Source organism: Anolis carolinensis, unplaced genomic scaffold (assembly GCF_035594765.1).
Source record: "Anolis carolinensis isolate JA03-04 unplaced genomic scaffold, rAnoCar3.1.pri scaffold_12, whole genome shotgun sequence".
NCBI classification, from domain to species: Eukaryota; Metazoa; Chordata; class Lepidosauria; order Squamata; family Dactyloidae; genus Anolis; species Anolis carolinensis.
In genome coordinates this window covers 22,684,386-22,698,525 of record NW_026943823.1, presented here as the reverse complement: position 1 = coordinate 22,698,525, position 14,140 = coordinate 22,684,386, and positions in this window count along the sequence as shown.

Genomic DNA, 14,140 nt, shown 5'->3' with positions numbered 1-14,140 from the left:
AATTTGAAGGCTACTTAAGCCCGTCTGAAACATGTCTGTGCAGATTTATCTCTGTTGTTTTTTGCTAATCTATAACAGGCACACAAATATATATATATATTACCCATATATATATATGGGTAATATCAGTCTGGTGTCTGGTTTGATCTATTACAAAAGACAAGACATAAAGCGTATAGTTAGAGCAGAGAGGCACCTGTTTTTGTCATATTTATGAGCCAAATAAGTTCTGCTATTTCCTCCAAAAATCTTTCAAAGGTAGTTGAAAAAATTGTTTTAAATGGCCATGAAGGATGCCAGATGAGCATTCTGTGAAACATCAGTCTGAGCTGGCATCCCGTTAGTGGCATACGCAAGCATATTTCCACCTTTGTGTCATCTATATCTACGAGGGTTGAATGAAAAGTAATGCCTCCACCGTCGCTACTTAGGTTTGGATGGGAATCTATATATATATAAGAGAGATGGCATCAGGACAGCGGACAAAACAACAAAACTACAGGCCCCCCAACCATGAAATTTGACAACACAACCCATCATCCATGGCTCTAGGTTGATACAACAAAAAGAAAAGAAAAATAAGATCCTAATTAGAGGGAGAGGAATAATTGTTTTTATCCAATTGCTGCCAGTTACAAGGCTAAGTTCCAATTGCTGCCAGTTACAAGGCTAAGTTCCAATTGCTGCCAGTTACAAGGCTAAGTTCCAATTGCTGCCAGTTACAAGGCTAAGTTCCAATTGCTGCCAGTTACAAGGCTAAGTTCACAATGAATTTAAAACATTGACTACGAAAACATTGACTACTAAAAGGAAGACTGCGTTGGATAATCCAGAACACTGGATAAGCGAATGTTGGATACGTGAGATTCTACTGTAATATGAAATAATTACTATGGTAATCCAGTCCAACCCAATTCTGCCATGGAGGACACAATCCAAGCACGCCCAACAGATGGCCACCCAGCCTCTCAATAATAATAATAATAATAATAATAATAATAATAATAATAATAATAATAATAATAATAATAATATAATACCACCAGACAACACCACAGCAACGCGTGGCCGGGCACAACTAGTATTTTAATAAATACAACGCAGAAATAATCCTTAGAATGTGCTCTTTAACTACCACTATTCACTTTACCACATAATCACCAAACAATTGGATACGTTTCTGCCAACGATGATGAAGTTTTTTGAAGCTGACTCGAAAGAAGTCGACACTGTGTTTCCGCAACCGGTGTCTCACAGGACCCATCGTGCACAGATCTTCCGATAGCCAGGCAAAGCAATAATGTAACCCACACGTTCTTTTGAAATGCTGATATTGCTTGAAATTTCTCGTCCTGAATCAATCTGTCCACATTTTGCTTGTGAAACTCGGTGGTTGCTGTCACAGGACGTCCAACTCTTTGTTTGTCATGCAAGTCATGCAACATCTTTAAACTTACTCACCCACCGACGGCTCTGTTATTGGACACATCTAATAAAAATGAATTTTAAAAGATCAGGAGTAAAAGCAATTTAATGATGATTGACTACAATATAACACAGCCTGTATGTGAAAGAGGAAGCCATTATTAAAACAATAAACCAGCAAAGCAAACAAGATCTGTAAGTGACGGAGTACAGGCCTGCTGACAGTTAGAAAAACTTTACAATACCATCATACTGCAAAAGCCTCCCTATGTTACACATACAGTAGAGTCTCACTTATCCAACACTCACTTATCCAACGTTCTGGATTATCCAACGCATTTTTGTAGTCAATGTTTTCAATATATCGTGATATTTTGGTGCTAAATTCATAAATACAGTAATTACTACATAGCATGACTGTGTATTGAACTACTTTTTCTGTCAAATTTGTTGTCTAACATGATGTTTTGGTGCTTCATTTGTAAAATCATAACTTAATTTGATGTTCGATAGGCTTTTCCTTAATCTCTCCTTATTATCCAACATATTCGCTTATCCAGCGTTCTGCCGGGCCGTTTATGTTGGATAAGTGAGACTCTACTGTAGTCCCTATGTTACATATACTTGCATTCCGAAATCATTTTTTTCAAGCCTGTACTACCTTTGGGCTGCATTGAGTTACAGCTAGAGGAAAATGTTGGGCATTTGCCCAGGGATTCATGAATAAGCATCCCATGACTCATTACCATTTTTACAAAACTGATTCACTTACAGCCGTCCCTTTTGACCTCTTCTTTCCATCCTGTTGCTGGCGGTAAAAAACACTTGGAACCGGCCACCGCTGCGAAATACGCCTAATATGAAACCCTCCAAAGGATTGTGCTGATATGTCCAGCACTCTGTCATGTTTGTTCACAGCAAGCTGTGGTCTCGTCGCTGAAATAATTGTTCCAGAACTTTAATGCACATTAGCAATCTGTTAAGAGAGTGTCGCATACATTTGCGGTTTGCGATGTTTGCTTTGCCCCCAAACGTTTGCTTTGAAGCAAATGCAGACCATTTGGCTCCACGCGGCATACGTAATGGGCTTTTGCAATTTGCCGAAATCAGTATTAGGAAAGTTGCCTTTCACCTCAATGCAAACCTCATCAGAAATCAGAAATTACTTTGCCTTTGCTGCTACTGCGAGAGAAGAAGTCACTCCTCTGAATATTTGGCATATAATCTTATCTTTCTACTGGCTCTATCAGCATCCAAACTAGGACAGGTTGGCTGTTACAACAAAATACATTTTCTGCATTATAGTTAGTATTTCATTTTTTTTTAAGTGCTTGTTCGCACGCATAGGGCCAAGGTGTGGCGCAGGCTGGTTAGTAGCCAGCTGCAATAAATGCCAGCTAAGTTTTTTCCTGTTGTTTTTCATCAATTCAACTGTCACCTGGTATGGTAACATCAATAATCCAAACTTTTTTTATTTTCCACAACCATGAGGTTGGGTGTTTTTGTCAGTCTGGATTCAAAAGTCCCACAGTGTCTTTACGTGCTCATTTTCCACTACCTTTGCAGGTTTGTGATCCCATCAGTTCTTTACTGCTGGGAGGTGGGACTTGAGGCATAAGTTCCAATGAATCATTTGGGCCACATAGTTGAGCCTCTGTTTGTAGTCAGTCTGTGCAATTTTCTTACAGCAGCTAAGGATATGATCTATGGTTTCATCAGCTTCCTTGCACAGTCTGCATTTTGGGTCATCAGCTGATTTTTCGATCTTGGCCTGAATTGCCTTTGTCCTGATGTCTTGCTCCTGGGCTGCAAGGATCAGGCCTTCTGTCTCCTTCTTCAGGGTCCCATTCGTGAGCCAGAGCCAGGTCTTCTCCTTATCAGCTTTTCCTTCAATTTTGTCAAAGAACCTTTCCATGCAATGTTTTGTTGTGCCAGCTGTCAGCTCTAGTTTGTAGTGCTGTTTTCTTGTACTGATTCCTTGTCTGCTGTGTTTTGAGGAGTTTCTGATTTTTGACTTCAATCAAAGCAGGTTCTTCACTTTGCTTTACATATTCTGCCAGGGCATGTTCTTCTTCTTTGACTGCTTGTTTGACTTGTAAGAGTCCTCTGCCACCAGATCTTCTAGGCAGATATAGCCGGTCAACATATTATTATTATTATTGTTGTTGTTGTTGTTGTTGTTGTTGTTGTTGTTGTTGCAAAATATGGGTGGCCAGCCACCTCTTGGGAGCTGCTTTAATTATGATATTCCTACATGGCAGAAAGGGGTAGGACTGGATGGCCTCTGGCATTGCTCCTATTACTGATATATATACATTATCTCTATATATAAAAGAGTGATGGCATCACGGCAGTGGACAAAACAACAAAAGTAAACACCCCACAACCTCAAAATTTGACAGCACAACCCCTCATCCATGCCTCTAGGTTGATACAACAAAAAGAAAAGAAAAATAAACTCCTAATTAGAGGGAGAGGAATAATTGTTTTTATCCAATTGCTGCCAGTTAGAAGGCTAAGCTCTGTTCACTTGGTCCCCTAGCAACCCACTCAGCCCAGGGGACCCTTTACCTTAACTACCACCAATTCCTCAATACTTTATTTCCCATACCACCAGACTTCGCCACAGCAATGTGTGGCCGGGCACAGCTAGTATATAATATAATATATAATACATAAACATTTATTGGTGCTCCATGAGAAACATTTGCTTCAAAAAGGGCTCTGCGACTGAAAAAGTTTGAGAATTCCTACCCTAAAACATGATCTGAGGACTTGAATAAATAAATGCGGTTTTATGTTCCCTTGTATTCTTAATCCTGGGCATACATATATGCATACAGGCACGTAATCTCTTCTGAGTGTCCTTCTGTTAAAAGAAAATGACTCCCAGGGCTCCCAAACAACAGGATTTCTGCTGAACGTCATATCTATTGCGTGTTGATATTAATTGGAGATATCTATTTGTTGTTTTTTACCAGCAGTCCAAATCTAATTTTGGTCCACTGTGTACATTTGTATATAAAAATGACTGATACCATATACCCAGTAGACTCAGCCATCACTAGGGCAACCAGAATTGTTAGCATCTTTGCTACTAATCATCTCTTTAGGGGGGAAAGAGCTTGTGGTATTCTCTTTCCAAGGCAATAAGTATATTTATATCTGCTTGTTTCTCAGAAACCTGCATATCTCACACAGTCGATACAGGATGTGGTATTATTTGATGGTAATGGAGGAGGAGACTCTTCATTCTAAACAAATTGCTGGATGAGAGTTTAATAAGCACAGGACAGCATGAAAAGTTCCTCTTCAATCTATCTCACCACTTTCAACAGGCAATGGAGGGATACCATGGTTAAGAAGAACCACCATGTTCTCCATTGCCTACTAAATTGCAAATGAATAATGAAACAACATTTCCATGTCTGAGGCTTGAAGATAGCTACGAGGGCTATCCAAAAAGTAGATTACGTTTTTGGAATTAAAAATGAACAAAGTATAGGAGAAAACATTTACCATATGCAGTTGAAAGCGACACCCAAATACCACTTCTCAACATAGTCGCCATTCAAATCTAGGCACTTATCATAGCGATGAATGAGCTTGGAAACTCGTTTCCCACAAAACTCTGCCGCTTGCGTCCTCAAAAAGTATAGGAGAAAACATTTACCATATGCAGTTGAAATCCACACCCAAATACCACTTCTCAACATAGTCCCAATTGAAATCTAGGCACTTATCATAGTGATGAATGAGCCTGGCAACTCCTTCCCCACAAAACTCTGCCACTTGTGTCCTCAACCACTTGTTTCTAACAATGGGGACATGGCTGGAAACGCAGCATTTTGATGACGCTGCGCAGCTGTGGGAAGGGGTGACCGGCTGGCTGAGGACGCAAGCGGCAGAATTTAGTGGGGAAGGAGTTGCAAAGCTCATTATAATATATACAATTTCCATATACAGTAGAGTCTCATTTATCCAACATAAACGGGCCAGCAGAATGTTGGATAAGCGAATATGTTGGATAATAAGGAGGCATTAAGGAAAAGCCTATTAAACATCTAATTAGGTTATGATTTTACAAATTAAGCACCAAAACATCATGTTATACAACAAATTTGACAGAAAATATAGTTCAATATGCAGTAACGCTATGTAGTAATTACTGTATTTACAAATTTAGCACCAAAATATCACGATGTATTGAAAACATTGACTACAAAAATGCGTTGGATAATCCACAATGTTGGATAAGTGAGTCTCTACTGTATTTCTTCTGAAAACACAACTTTGGTTCAGAAAGCAGCTCAGGTATTTACTGCACAAAAAAATGTCATATCCTGTAAAACAAAAGGTGAATTTTTCACTGAAAAGCTTGTTTTCAGTGCAATCCAGCCATGTGCAAATTTCGTGAAAGAAGTCTGAACGGCAAAGTTTCTTATTGATCCAGGATTCTTCTCATCTAGGTTTCTCAGCAGATATATATATATATAAGGGTAATGAAATTTCAGCCTAGGACAAAACAACAAAACTACACATCCCAGAAACACTAAACTTGGCAGCACAACCCCTCATCCATACCTCTACGTTCATACAACAAAAAGAAAAGAAAAATAAAGTCCTAATTAGAGGGAGAGGAATCATTGTTTTTATCCAATTGCTGCCAGTTAGAAGGCTAAGCTCCGCCCACTTGGTCTCCTAGCAACTCACTCAGCCTAGGGGACAGGCAGAGTTAGGCCTCACTTAGGCCTCTTCCACACTGCCTATAAAATACAGATTATCTGATTTGAGCTGGATTATATGGCAGTGTAGACTCAAGGCCCTTCCACACAGCTATATAACCCATTTAGAATCTTATATTATCTGCTTTGAACTGGATTATCTTGACTCCACACTGCCATATAATCCACTTCAGTGTGCAGTCGGACACAACTGGACTTAATGTCAGGAGAAAACCTTTACCCTTTACCTTAACTACCACCAATTCCTCAATACTTTATTTCCCAGACCACCATACTTCGCCACAGCAACACGTGGCCGGGCACAGCTAGTGTGTGTGTGTGTGTGTGTGTGTGTGTGTGTGTGTGTGTGTGTGTATGTATGTATGTGTGTGTGTATATATATATATATATATATATATATATATATATATATATTCTGAATGTTTTTTAATATTATTTACATCCCTAATTCTGAATGCATTAGTATCAGCACTGGTGGTTCCCCTCTGCTCCTTGTAGTCATTTTTCTTCATTGGGATCTAACGTATCTTTAGTGTTTTATTGTTTTTTCTTTGCATCACACTCTCATTTTTTAAACCAATTTCAAATTAATTTTGGCACCCTCTCCTACTTCAAAATATATCCTCAGTTTCTCTGTCAACACCCTCTGCTGTCCCCTGCTGCTTGTCAATGAGTATGCCTTGGAAATGTCGACTAAAAAAGTTACAAAGCCACAACCCAGAATAGTAACTTTTCTGTACCATAGCTGCCAGAATTCTCCCACCACATGGCTTGCGGTCAGTCTAAAAAATAATAAGATGTCCGGATTCCAAGAGTGATATCTCTGGACTATAAAGCCTGAATGAAGCATTAAGAATGATGGGTGGATTGGTGCTCGGTGGCCTCTCTTTACACATTATACAGCTGTATAAAATCCACACTGAACTGGATTATATGGCAGTATGGACTCAAGATAATCCGGTTCAAAGCAGATACTGTGGATTATCTGCCTTGGCATTCTGGGTTATATAGCTGTGAGGAAGGGCCTTGAGTCTACACTGCCATATAATCCAGTTCAAATCAGACAAACTGTATTTTATAAGCAGTGTAAAAGAGGCCTAAGTGGACTCAGAGATTGTGGCTGAGGCGGTTGCTAGGACACGAAACGGGCGTGGCCTAAACGGGGCGGGGCCTACTCTTCTAACTGGCAGCCAGGGGGAGAACGGCTCTTCCTCGTCCTCTGTAATTGAACTTTATTTTTCTAGGGTTTTTTTATTGAAAGACAATCCAATATTGATTGGATGGCTATGTCTTTTGTGGCCAAATTTGGTGTGATTTGGTTTAGTGGTTTTGTTGTTTACTCCGAGGGGAAAACACACATTACATTTTTGTATATATAGACAGCTTAATATTATTATTACTATTATCCCACTTTTATCCTGATCAGACGCAAAGCTGTGCACGCACATACCTATTACTGCAACTATGCTGAGTCCAGCTGTTCCGCCTCACACCAATAAAAATCCAGCTGTTTTGATAATGGAATTTATACAAGTGTGAAGACATCAACATGATTCCGGTCTTTACATTTTATGGAAATTATAATATAAGCTACAACAGGAGAGGAAATGGCATTTCATTACTAAACTGTAGGAGATCTCTCAACGGGATTGCTTGCCATGCAGTCCCACCATCCGGTGATGGCCGGATTCACGAAAAATCTCCAAAGCAGTAAGATGTTTCCCCTTATCCCTATTTATCATTATCATTTTTGTACCAATTGGCATAAGGCAAGCACCAAAACATCCAAACTGTAATTTGATATTAATCAGGATTTAACTGTTCTGTAAATTGTTGTCCGTAAAATGCAGCATTTCTATATATATAAAAGAGTGATGGAATCCCAGCGACCGACAAAACAACAAAACTACAGGCCCCCCAACCTCGAAAATTGACAGCACAACCCCTCATCCATGCCTCTAGGTTGATACAACAAAAAGAAAAGAAAAATAAACTCCTAATTAGAGGGAGAGGAATAATTGTTTTTATCCAATTGCTGCCAGTTAGAAGGCTAAGCTCTGCCCACTTGGTCTCCTAGCAACCCACTCAGCCCAGGGGACGAGCAGACTTAGGCCTCACTTACGCCTCTTCCACACTGCTTATAAAATACATAGACCCCCTCTACCCTCACTACTTTCACAGTACACAAACAACCAAATGCATACTAAACATAAAGACAACCATACAACAGACATTCAATACCACCACTACCTCAACAATTTCTCACCAACGCCACCAGACAATGCCACAGCAACGCTTGGCTGGGCACAGCTAGTATTTTATATAAACTAACATCTGTGCTTTTCATTACATAGGCCAATGATCTTCCACACAAATTCATACAAGGTGCTCTGGATCAGCTAATAAGCGATGGCAACATTTAGAGCAATACATAGCTTTACTTAGTATTATGATAAAAGAAGATCTTTCTCCTCTTTCTGTGTTGGGGATTGACGTGTGTAGGGCCGGGCTGTGGCGCAGGCTAGTTAGTCGCCAGCTGCAATAAATCACTATGATCAAGAGGTCATGAGTTCGAGGCCAGCCCATGTCGGAGTGAGCACTCAAGAATTAAAATTAAAAATAGCCCTGCTCATTGTTGACCTAAGCAACCTGAAAGACAGTTGCATCTGTCAAGTAGGAAAATTTAGGGACCGCTTATGCGGGGAGGCTAATTTAACTGATTTACAACACCGGATGAGGAAGTACTCCAACAAAAAGAACTCGACGTCACAGTGGATGATGAAGCAGCAGTGCCTCCTGTGACTGGGATCTAGCAGACCCTCATAAAGCCAGAAGCTGGGAAGTTAAATAGCCTCTGTGTCTGTCTGTCTGTGTGTTGTTTGTCTAATGGCATTGAATGAGAAGGGCAGAATATAAATACTGTAAATAAATAAATAAATAAATAAATTGTGGATGATAGATGGCCCGTGTGCCCGTGAGCCCAGAGACACCCTGCAGAACAAATAACACAGGAACCTTTACTAAATCCAAAATATCAACAGAACAATGGTATTTACAATAGTCCTTCTCTTTGAATCCATCCTTATTCCATGAGTCTGCTTCATCAAAGATCAGCAGCACTTTACCCCAACCCTGGCCCAATAATCTGCTTCATTCACAAGTCCATGCCCAGCCTTCCTCTCTCATTCTGATTATCCCCACCATATTCCTGGTTAACGGTTTTTGAAGTTTGGTTTTGGTACATTTAATGATGTTTTATACCCAGATGTTTTCATTAGTCTGTTATATGTTACTATTTTTAACTATATTTTAGTTGGCTATCACCCCCAAACCCTGCCAGTATTCACAGTTGACCATCTTGGGTCTGTGCGCCAAGTTTGCTCCAGATCCATCATTGGCTGGGTTCAGTGTGTCTGGATAAGGGTGAACTACAACTCCCAGATTCCCAGGACAATCATCCCCAAACCTTGCCAATATTCGCAGTTGACCATGTTGGGTCTGTGTGCTGAGTTTAGTCTAGATCCATCATCAGTTGGGTTCATGGCTCTCTGAATAATGGTGAACTACAACTCCCAGATCCGACATCAATCACCCCCATACCATGCCAGTATTCGCAGTTGGCCATGTTGGGTCTGTGTGCCAAGTTTGGTCCAGATCCGTCATTGGCTGGGTTCAGTGTGTCTGGATAAGAGTGAACTACAACTCCCAGATTCCCAGGGCAATCACCCTCCACACACACGCATACACATTTTTCACTTTTATTATGTGTATAGATTTCAATCTCAAGAAAAGGGAATGGGGAAAAACAATCACGGAAATCCGAGGGAGCCCTGCTGAATTCACAACACTCTCCTCTTTCCCTTTTGAATTAATTTGCGGCTTAGTTTGACATTAACTCTTCCTCGAAAATCCCATTTGCATTATATAAAGCCCTGGCATTATCCTGCTGGCAACAGATGCTCTTCTTCTCTAGGAAAAAAAAACAGTTAATTTTTAAAAAATGGGATTCTGTTTTTAAAACATGTATACGTCAAGCTGAATATTCACTCGCAGCTTTATTTGAAGAGTAAATATGAACGGGTCATTAAAGTGTCGTCTCCTTTCCTAAGACGGGGATTTCTTGATAGATCACAGTTCAACAAGACTTTGTGCAAAATTCTCCCATGGATTCTTTGGTGCAGGAAATGGTTTTCTCAACCTAATAAACAGCATTTTCTAGGCAGAGCTAGGTGATATTTTCATGCAGAAATGTTAAATTCTGCGCACAACCCATTGCATAAGGAACAACATGCCAAAGGATCATACACACACCTGTTCTGCTTGCTCTTAAAACTAGAAAAAAAACACACTAAAACCACAATTTCTTTTGCTAATGTTGCATGCCATTAAGCTAGAGTCTCCTGCCAAGGGGCTTCCATGGCCACTGCCCTCTGGTCCTCGATCATCCCATTTTTCATGCGTAAAATACGTCGTTTTTGAGAAGAATTCTCATTGAGTGTTGGCCCTAGAACGACACTGCTGGCACTGTGCGTTCAAGTAGTACACGTTAATCATCATAATAGCATAATTCAAGGGGAATTTAGTAGTAAGCATAAATGTGCATTTCTTATAACCCCACTATAATGAGAATGGGCTTATTTTAATTAAAGATAATTCTTCAGTTTCTCGGGTTTTAGTAGGGAAAAAAAGGCGTTTTATAGCAAGCCCTGGATAGAAGTGGTAGATTTTCGTAATTACTATTGTTCCAGATAGAAATTTAATTTCCATTTTTAAGAGCCTCTAAAGCCTATGATTAGCGGCACTGCAAATCATAATTTGTGTCTCTTAATGTCTCTTGCTCTTGTTCTCCCTTCCTCTTTCTCTTTTCACACATACACGCAAATACGTTCGCAGACGTTACACATCAAATCACGGGTTTCACATAAGTTCCATAAAGTCATAAAACATCAAATAAGTTTGAATTTTTCTGTTACTATCATTCATGTATGCATGAGCTGTATTGGTCAAAGTAAATCTGAAACTATCTTTATTTATTTATTTACGTCTTCATTAGACAAAATCATTGTGATATAAAGACCAGCATAGTAGCTTTATTATTCAGCTATTCTGCCAGATTCATATTCAGTTGCACAAATCTATCTATATATATAAATGGGTAATGAAATTTTGACCTAGGACAAAACAACAAAACTACACATCCCAGAAACACTTGAGAGCTGAGACAGTAACCTGAACCTTTTGGCAACGTTGTCTGCTCTGAGAGACACCAAGTAAATATCACTTAATTTAAGCCCAAGCCTGACCAAGAAGCCATCAGATCATGCCTCACACACCTGGATTTCAAAGATTTATCACAGAGTCTCTCTAGTCTAATTAATTTAGCCTTCATTCCCTCTATCCGGAGACCTAATCTGATATCTCGGGAAAACTCCCCATCAGCTAAAGGCCGATTCCCAAGAGAAATGAACTTTTCCCCTGTTGCTAAAGAATGAACATTGGAATCCAAAACATCCTCTATCCCATCGCACAGTTCTTCCTCAGTGTGGAATGCTGGGATTTGTAGTTTTGTGAGATACTTTAACCTTCTGCTCTGGGGACACAACAAATAGTAAATCCCAGGATTCTATAGGCTGATAAAGTGGTGAGGAACTACTATAGTTCTGCAGTGTGGACAGTCTCTGTCTTTGTTTGATGTGAAAGCACTTCAGGACAAGAAGACAGAGCAATTACAAGAAGACTTGCTTCAGAGAAAACATAGAAGCGATTGTGATACAGTAAATTTCCATGCTCATGTTGTGCTAATTGAAAAGTAGAGGGGTATGATGCCTGGAGGTGGGTTGTCTTCCCTTCCCGTGCTTTCTTCTCCATATATCATAATGGACTGTGAAATAAGCAACCTGGGTGTCTATTTAGGGTGTATAAACAGGTACTCAAGAGCATGTTTTTCAAACAGGCGGCTAGTTTAAAAATGTCACGCTTCCTCTTGGCTCATTTATTATTTAACATTTATCTAAAGACAAAAATTGCTTCTCATGCCCCCAAGGTGCAGAGCTTTCTGGGAGGTATTTCATTTCAGACTAAATAAATGTTACTGTATGTTTCCCTGGGGCCGAGCCACACACGTTCCCTATTAATTTATATCCAAAAGGCATCAAGGTATCCTTCATTTAGTTGCAGCACTCAGGGTTGGAATAGTCTACTATTGAAGGTGATGAACAAAGCTCCCCTTTTCTCCACATTTTCCACATTGGAAATTATCCTTGTTTATATTTCATCTTCAGCGTTGTCCCAATGACGAATGTCCTGTCCACCACTGTTGAAACCAGAAGGCTTGACCTATTGGCCCTCCAGGCAGTCAATCAAGCTGGCTTGTAATTAACCCATGTGCTGCTGGAACACACAGTTGTAAAACCCAACAGCAACATTTAATCTAACATTTCACTCTAACAACAAAATATACCAACAGAATGTTCGCCATATATATGTTCATTGTAAACCACACTGAGTCCCCTTCGGGGTAAGAAGGGCAAAATATAAATACTGTAAATAAAATAAATAAACAAACAAACATTAAAATAGAATTAAACAGAAATAGTACTAAAAACACAGTTAAAACACATCAAAACATATATGTGACAATATAGATAGAAGAGTTGACGCGAGATGAACTGAACTTTATACACTTACACCATGCAAATGGATGGAAGTCATTTTATTAATTTTGGTTTTTTTTTGTTTTTTATTTGTGTTGTTATTTAATTTTGTTGTTATTGTTTGTGTCTATGTCTTTGGTACATGTTATTCACAAGTTTGGCAAACAATAAAAATTATTTATTAAAAAAAACATATTCTAAGTTAAAAACCACAGTAAATCCCCATATTCAGCAGGCATGTATTGGGTCGAAAGCAGAAATATCTCAGAGTAACTTTCACTTAAGTAAGTAGCTATTGTATGTCAGAGTATTTTGCAGCGCAGCAGTAGTTGGATGGAATCAGTGGAACGCAGAGCGAAGTGACACCCAGAGACTTTGGTAAAACTACAGTAGAGTCTCACTTATCCAACATTTGCTTATCCAACGTTCTGGATTATCCAACGCATTTTTGTAGTCAATGTTTTCAATACGTCGTGATATTTTGGTGCTAAATTCATAAATACAGTAATTACTACGTAGCATTACTGCATATTGAACTACTTTTTCTGCCAAATTTGTTGTATAACATGATGCTTTGGTGCTTAATTTGTAAAATCATAACCTAATTTGATGTTTAATAGGCTTCTCCTTAATCTCTCATTATCCAACATATTCGCTTATCCAACGTTCTGCCGGCCCGTTTATGTTGGATAAGTGAGACTCTACTGTATATACAAGTTTTACTGTAAGCAGTAATAAAGACAAATAGACTTGCAAACAATGGACACAGGACTTGACTCTCAGCAGACAGCACTCGACTCAGAACAGAACAGATCTGAACTGATACAATCAGCAATTTACACACACTTGTGTCTGGACACTCCCCAGTTCCAGCCACACATCAAGGACATCACCGCTTCTTAGCAATTAACTCTTTCCGGACAGGCAAGACACATACAGTAGAGTCTCACTTATCCAACACTCATTTATCCAACGTTCTGGATTATCCAACACATTTTTGTAGTCAATGTTTTCAATATATCGTGATATTTTGGTGCTAAATTTGAAAATACAGTAATTACCACATAACATTACTGCGTATTGAACTACTTTTCCTGTCAAATTTGTTGTCTAACATGGAGTTTTGGTGCTTAATTTGTAAAATCACAACCTAATTTGATGTTTAATAGACTTTTCCTTGATCCCTCCTTATTATCCAAGATATTCGCTTATCCAACATACTGCCGGCCCGTTTATGTTGGATAAGTGAGACTCTACTGTATTTCATTTAAACACTACCAATACACAAATGCCACATTAACATTGTAGAATATCAGT